General features: G+C 47.5%; 1 long non-coding RNA gene across 1 annotated transcript; it reads left to right on the top strand.

The window, feature by feature from the left end:
• Positions 1-446: 446 nt before the first annotated feature.
• LOC119960495 lies at positions 447-1,509 on the top strand. The gene is made up of 3 exons (XR_005459416.1): positions 447-606; positions 908-1,015; positions 1,289-1,509. It is a non-coding gene; the product is annotated as an uncharacterized LOC119960495 (long non-coding RNA).
• The last annotated feature ends 6,838 nt before the right edge of the window (positions 1,510-8,347 follow it).

Here is an 8,347-nt window from a genome sequence, read left to right as displayed (position 1 = left end):
CCTCTCAGCCACCGCAATACTGTCCTTGACTAACAATGCCACCCCTCCCCCTCTCTTACCACCTTCCCTGAGCTTACTGAAATATCTAAACCCTGGAACCTGCAACAACCATTCCTCGCCCTCGTCATTTACATGTCAATATTGAGCAATCCTCAGAGGCAGACATTCCACACATGGCAGAGACTAGGGCTGGAGTTTGCTCACAGCTCACTGAGGGTAAATCTGAGTCTGGGGACTTCAGTTCTCAAACCAATCCTCCCACTACACTAAAACATTGCTCCTCTTGTTCAGTGTGTGTCTGTGTGTGTTGCTGAGTGTGTCAATCTGTTTGTTTTTCACCTGTGAATTGTGTGTGTTGGTATGTTGCTGAGAGATTGACAGGAGAGTGGAAATGCTGGACTCCTGTTGTGCTGTTTTGTGTAGGTTTGAAAATGTCACTCTTATTGTCTTTTTAACCAATTTTATCTCTTTTTCTCCCAAGGGATTTTTATTTGGAGAACTTTAAGGTAGTCGGGAATACAAAGAGGAGGATTTGGTGGGGATGACGAGGGAGTGAGAATTCATCCAGAGCGCTGGTTGAGGCCTGTTCCGCAGGCTTCACCCGGGGTGAGTTGTGTCTGGTTATTAACCTGACAGAGGTTTAATTTTAATATCTGAGGGATAAAGAGAGAGAGAGGGAGGAGGGAGACAGAAATATAATGAGTTAGGGATGGAGAGACAGAGAAACACAAGAGAAGGGGGGAACTGTCTCTCAATCCTTTTTAGTCTCTGGTTGAAAGCTGTGACATTTTTGTATTTGGATGTTGCTGAGTTTGTGTATCTGAAAAGTGGATCCTGGGCTCTCGCTATATCAAATAGTTTCAAACTTTTCCTGTCTTTCACTTAACTTTCTTCCTCTTTTCCCCAGGAATTTGAATTTTGAAAGACTACAATGTGAGCAGGAATCCTTGGACCAGGGCTTTTCTTCAGAGGTTGGATGGATGGACTGAGGCCTATTCCACAGGCTTCACCCAGGGTGAGTGTGTGTCTGCGTATTACCCTGATTTAATGCACATATGTGAGGGACAATGAGAATGAGATCGGGGGGAGGGGAGAAGAGAGAGATGGAGAAGTCCAGGGAAGCGGGAACTGCCTCTCAATCTTTGTTATTCTGTGGTTAATAACTGAGATATTTCTAGGTGGATGTTGCTGAGAGTCTGTGTAACAGAGAGAGAATTTGGCCTCTTGCTGTGTTTCTAGTTTAAACATTTTCCTGCGTATTAGTTCATTTGCACCCTCTTTTCCCCAGGAATTTGAATTTTGAAGACTGCAATGTGACCAGGAATCTTTGGACAAGGGATTTTCTCCAGAGGACAAGTGGGTGGACTGAGGCCTACTCCAAAGGCCGCACTCACGCGAGTTGTCTGTTTATTGCCACCCCGGCCTTGCACTCAGACACAAACACATTAAACCTTTGGTGGGTGACAAAGAGTGAATTAAAATCTGTAATGTGAAGCTGTCTAAATTTTGTTTCTGAATCCAAAATAACAGGGGTTATTTTAAATCTGGGTGTCCCGAAAGGGGAGGGGGGGGGTGGTGGGGGTTGGATTTCATTGCCTGAGCCCCGGTCACTCTCCGTATAACCTGTTAACTATTTTAAACGACACTCAACACTGCTGACTGCAGCTTCTGGGATCTTTCTGTGTACCAATGGACTTTGTTTTTTAAAGGTTTTTCTTTGTTTTGAGAGGCAGTTTAACGCTGTCAGAGAATTGAAGGGAGTTCTTCAGACTTGGTCCAATCCACACACACAGGATGATGGGGGAGGAAGGGGTTTAGATCCAGGGGGAATGGGGCTCGAAGCAGGAGTGAGTGGGGGGGGGGGGAGACAGCACCCCACCTGGTTAGGTTGACATTGCTGCTGCTGTGGGATCTTGCTGTTCATGCACAGGACTGCGGCTTTTGCCCACAAAGCAATTGTGATCACAACTCTTAAAAATAAAATAGCACATGGACTGCAAAGTGGGTTCAAAGATCTCAAATTTTAAAGTCTTGGGACTGAGTGAGTTGATGAACCGTTTTCACAGGGGACTGATGGGATATTCAGCCATGATCACACTGCTGCTTGTGGGATCTTACTGTGCAATCAATACTGCCGTCAGTGTGCACAATGCAACAATGGCGCAGAAACAGAGAAAGAGAGAGAGAGAGGGAAATCTCAGATCAGAAACTCTGAACTCAATTTTGAAAGTGTTTTTGGGATCTCCCTGGGCACAAGTTGCCAGCAGAATTCATAAAATTAACAATAGTGGGGTCACTTTAGGGCAGCACGGTGGCGCAGTGAGTTAACGCTGCAGCTTCACAGCACCGAGGTCCCAGGTTCGATCCCGGCTCGAGGTCACTGTCCGTGTGGAGTTTACCCATTGTCCCCGTGTTTGTGTGGGTTTCTCCCCCACAACCCAAAGATGTGCAGGGCAGGTGAATTTACCACGCTAAATTGCCTCTTAATTGGAAAAAATAAATTGGGTATTCTAAATTTGTTCAAAAAATATTTTTAAAATAGTGGAGTCACTTTCAAAACAAACGCATCGACTATGAAGTCATCTCGATGGCTCGAAATAAAAGTCCCTTAACTTGAAGCAGGTAAATGCTGGAACTAAGCCTGTATTTTAGGCCGAGATATAAATATGAGGGTGAAATTAAATCCACAGGGGGCATTTGAATTCAGTTTGCTGTGGTTGTTGGATTCCTGTGCCTGACCCTCTCTCTCTCTCTCCTTCCCAACTACTGGGGTACTGGGGAGAGGGAAAGAGAGAGAGAGCGAAGTACAGAAAGAGTGTTGGGAGGAGGGTGGTGAGGGAGATTAGAGAGAGGGAGAGGAGAAAGACAGAGAGGATGAAGGGAGGAATCTGACCCATTCACAACTGGGTGGGGGAAAGAATTCCTCAAACTGGACAGGGAACTGACTATTCTATTATTTTTTTTAATTTAGAGTACCCAATTCATTTTTCCCATTAAGGGGCAATTTAGCATGGCCAATCCACCCAGCTAGCACCTTTGTGGGTTGTGGGGACGAAACCCACACAAACACGGGGAGAATGTGCAAACTCCACAGGAACTGACTATTCATAACTGGACAGGGAAAGAACACACTCAAATCCACACAGGGAAGTAAACTTTCACAACTGAACAGTGGAAAGGCAAACACCATCTGGGCAGGGAACTGACCTCACCACAAGTGGACATGCGATAGGCACACTCAATCTGGACGAGAGACACAACCCATTAACAACTGTACATGACCCATTCATAATTGATCAGGAGACAGACACACTCAATTCTGGACAGGGGAACTGACCCACTCACAACAAGACAGGGGTAATACCCCGAAAGCTGGAGAGGGAACTGACCCTTCCACCACTGGACAGGTGAAAGACACACTCACATCTGGACTGGGAACAGGCCCATCCACCACTGGACAGGTGAAAGACACACTCACATCTGGACTGGGAACGGGCCCATCCACCACTGGACAGGTGAAAAGCGAACTCACATCTGGACTGGGAACAGACCCATCCACCACTGGACAGGTGAAAGGCACACTCACATCTGGACTGGGAACAGACCCATCCACCACTGGACAGGTGAAAGACACACTCACATCTGGACTGGGAACAGACCCATCCACCACTGGACAGGTGAAAGACACACTCACATCTGGACTGGGAACAGGCCCATCCACCACTGGACAGGGGAAAGTCACACTCACATCTGGACTGGGAACAGGCCCATCCACCACTGGGCAGGTGAAAGACACACTCACATCTGGACTGGGAACAGGCCCATCCACCACTGGGCAGGTGAAAGACACACTCACATCTGGACTGGGAACTGACCCATCCACCACTGGGCAGGTGAAAGACACACTCACATCTGGACTGGGAACAGGCCCATCCACCACTGGGCAGGTGAAAGACACACTCACATCTGGACTGGGAACTGACCCATCCACCACTGGGCAGGTGAAAGACACACTCACATCTGGAATGGGAACAGGCCCATCCACCACTGGGCAGGTGAAAGACACACTCACATCTGGACTGGGAACAGACCCATCCACCACTGGGCAGGTGAAAGACACACTCACATCTGGACTGGGAACAGACCCATCCACCACTGGGCAGGTGAAAGACACACTCACATCTGGACTGGGAACAGACCCATCCACCACTGGGCAGGTGAAAGGCGCACTCACATCTGGACTGGGAACTGACCCATCCACCACTGGGCAGGTGAAAGGCGCACTCACATCTGGACTGGGAAAAGGCCCATCCACCAATGGGCAGGGGAAAGACACACTCACATCTGGACTGGGAACAGGCCCATCCACCACTGGACAGGTGAAAGACACACTCACATCTGGACTGGGAAAAGGCCCATTCACTGGTGGACAGGGGAAAGTCACATCCAAATCTGCTAAGGACACTGACCCAAACTCAACTGGACAGGGGAAAATAACATTCAAGTCTAGCGATTTAACTATCCCATTCGCAACTGCATAGGGGTAGCGCATTTTTAAATATGGAGTGGGATCTGACCCATTCACAACTGGACAGGGGAAAAACTCTCTCAAAATGGACGTGGAACTGACCATTCATCTCTGGACAGGGCAAAGGCAAACTCAAATCTGGAAGAGGGAAGTGACTCATTCACAACTCGACAATTGAAAGGTATACTGCAATCTTGACAGGGAACTGACCCATTCACAACTGGAGCGGAATAAAACAGACTCAAATCTGGAAGGGGAACTGACTCGTTCGTCACTGGACAGTGGAAATATACACTCAAATCTGGATGAGGGAACTGACCGATTCACAACTGGACAAGAGAAAAACACTCAAATGTGGAGAGGGAACGAACTAATTCACAACTGGACAAAGGGAAGGCTCACTCACACCTGGGATGGGACCTCACACATTCACAACTGGACAGTGAATTGACCATTCATAACTGGACAGAGGGAAGACACAGTCAAATCTGCAAAGAGAATTGACAGTTCAGCGCACAACAGGGTAAAGACACAATAATGTATGTTGTGGGAAATGACCCATCCAACACTGGACATGTGAAAGGCGCACTAACCCCTGGACTGGGAACAGACCCATTCACTGTTGACAGCGGAAAGTCACACTCAAATCTGCCAAGGAAACTGACCCAACTGGGCAGGCAAAAAAACATTCAAATCTCGAGAGCTAACTGACACATTCACACTGGAGAGGGGAAAGACACACTCCAATCTGGAGAGAGAACTGACCCATCCCCAACTGGACAGGGAAAGTAATCTCAAAATGGATAGGGACCAGACCTCTGGACAGTGGATAGGCAAACTCCAATATGAAAGAGGGAAACAACCCATTCACAACTCTACAATGGAAAGGCACACTCCAATCTGGAGAGGGAACAGAGTCATTCACAACAGGACAGTGGGAAGGCACACTCCAATCTGGAGAGGGAACAGACTCATTCACAACAGGACAGTGGGAAGGCACACTCCAATCTGGAGGGGGAACAGACTCATTCACAACAGGACAATGGAAAGGCTCCAATCTGGAGAGGGAACAGACTCATTCACAACAGGACAGTGGGAAGGCACACTCCAATCTGGAGAGGGAACAGACTCATTCACAACAGGACTGTGGAAAGACACACTCAAATCCCGGCAGAGAACTGACCCATTCACAACTAGAGAGGAGTAAAACTAACTCAAATATGGTCAGGGAACTAACTCATTCATCACTGGACAGTGGAAAGGCACACATAAATCTGGAAGAGGGATCTGACCCATTTACACCAGGATAGAGGAAAAACTCCCTCAAGTGGACTAGTGAAACATACACTCAAATCTTCATCGGGAACTGTCACATTCAAAACTGGACAGTTGTAATGCTCACTCAAATCTGGAGAGGAAATTGCCACATTCACAACTGGACAGGGGAAATACTCTCTCAAACTGGAAAGGGAACAAACCATATCTGGACAGGGAAATAACACACTGCAATCTCGTCAGGGAGCTGACCTATTCAATGCTGGACATGGGAAAGACACACTCAAATTTGGAGAGGGAACAGGCCATTCACAAATGGACAGAGTAAAAGCACACTTACATCTGGGGAGGAATCTGACCCATTCACAGCTGGGTGGGGGAAAGAATCTCACAAACAGGACAGGGAACTGACTATTCTTTTTTTTTTTTGTTTTGTTTTTAAAGTTAGAGTGTCCAATTCATTTTTTTCTCATTGACAGGCAATTTAGCATGGCCAATCCACCTAGCTTGCACATTTGTGGGTTGTGGGGACGAAACCCACACAAACACAGGGAGAATGTGCAAACTCCACAGGAACTGACTATTCATAACTGGACAGGGAAAGAACACACTCAAATCCACACAGGGAAGTAAACTTTCACAACTGAACAGTGGAAAGGCAAACACCATCTGGGCAGGGAACTGACCTCACCACAAGTGGACATGCGATAGGCACACTCAATCTGGACGACAGACACAACCCATTAACAACTGTACATGACCCATTCATAATTGATCAGGAGACAGACACACTGAATTCTGGACAGGGGAACTGACCCACTCACAACTGGACAGGGGAAATACACTCAAAGCTGGAGAGGGAACTGACCCTTCCTCCACTCGGCAGGTGGAAGGCACACTCACATCTGGAATGGGAACAGACCCATTCACTGCTGGACAGGGGAAAGTCACACTCAAATCTGCCAAGGAAACAGACCCAACCACAACTGGACAGGGGAAAATACCATTCAAGTATTTGGGCCTCACGGTAGCATGGTGGTTAGCATCAATGCTTCACAGCTCCAGGGTCCCAGGTTCGATTCCCGGCTGGGTCACTGTCTGTGTGGAGTCTGCACGTCCTCCCCGTGTGTGCGTGGGTTTCCTCCGGGTGCTCCGGTTTCCTCCCACAGTCCAAAGATGTGCAGGTTAGGTGGATTGGCCTGCTAAATTGCCCGTAGTGTAAGGTTAATGGGGGGATTGTTGGGTTACGGGTATGTGGGTTTAAGTAGGGTGATCATTGCTCGGCACAACATCGAGGGCCGAAGGGCCTGTTCTGTGCTGTACTGTTCTATGTTCTATGTTCTAAGTCTAGAGTTCTAACTGACCCATTCACAACTGGACAGGGGAAGCGCACATTTAAATATGGAGTGGGATCTAACCCATTCAGAACTGGACAGGGGAAAAACTCTCTCAAAATGGATGGGGAACTGAACATTCATCTCTGGAGAGGGGAAAGGCAAACTCAAATCTGGAAGAGGGAACTGGCTCATTCACAACAGGACTGTGGAAAGACACACTGCAATCTCGACAGGGGGCTGACCCATATACATCTGGAGAGGAGTAAAACAGACTCAAATCTGGAAGGGGAACTAACTCAATAGTAACTGTACACTGGGAAGACACACTCCAATCTGGAGATGGAATAAACTCATTCACAACAGGACAGTGGGAAGACAACTCAAATCCCGACAGGGAAATGACCCATTCACAACTGCAGAGGAGTAAAACTGACTCAAATTTGGATGGGGAACTAACTCATTCACAACTGGACAAGGGAAAGACACACTCAAATTTGAACAAGGAAATGACACATTCATAACTGGGCAGTGGAAAGGGAACAGACTCATTCAGAAAGGGACAGTGGAAATACACACTCATAGAACATAGAACATAGAACGATACAGCGCAGTACAGGCCCTTCGGCCCACGATGTTGCACCGACATGGAAAAAACTAAAGGCCATCTAACCTACACTATGCCCTTATCATCCATATGCGTATCCAATAAACTTTTAAATGCCCTCAATGTTTGCGAGTTCACTACTGTTGCAGGTAGGGCATTCCACGGCCTCACCACTCTTTGCGTAAAAAACCTACCTCTGACCTCTGTCCTATATCTATTACCCCTCAATTTAAGGCTATGTCCCCTCGTGCTAGCCACCTCCATCCGCGGGAGAAGGCTCTCACTGTCCACCCTATCTAACCCTCTGATCATTTTGTATGCCTCTATTAAGTCACCTCTTAACCTTCTTCTCTCTAACGAAAACAACCTCAAGTCCATCAGCCTTTCCTCATAAGATTTTCCCTCCATACCAGGCAACATCCTGGTAAATCTCCTCTGCACCCGTTCCAAAGCTTCCACGTCCTTCCTATAATGAGGCGACCAGAACTGTACGCAATACTCCAAATGCGGCCGTACCAGAGTTTTATACAGCTGCAACATGACCTCATGGCTCCGGAACTCAATCCCTCTACCAATAAAGGCCAACACACCATAGGCCTTCTT

The sequence above is a fragment of the Scyliorhinus canicula genome, unplaced genomic scaffold (assembly GCF_902713615.1).
Source record: "Scyliorhinus canicula unplaced genomic scaffold, sScyCan1.1, whole genome shotgun sequence".
Lineage (NCBI taxonomy): Eukaryota > Metazoa > Chordata > Chondrichthyes > Carcharhiniformes > Scyliorhinidae > Scyliorhinus > Scyliorhinus canicula.
The sequence above is the reverse complement of the archived record's forward strand: the minus strand, read 5'-3'. Positions and strand labels throughout refer to the sequence as shown.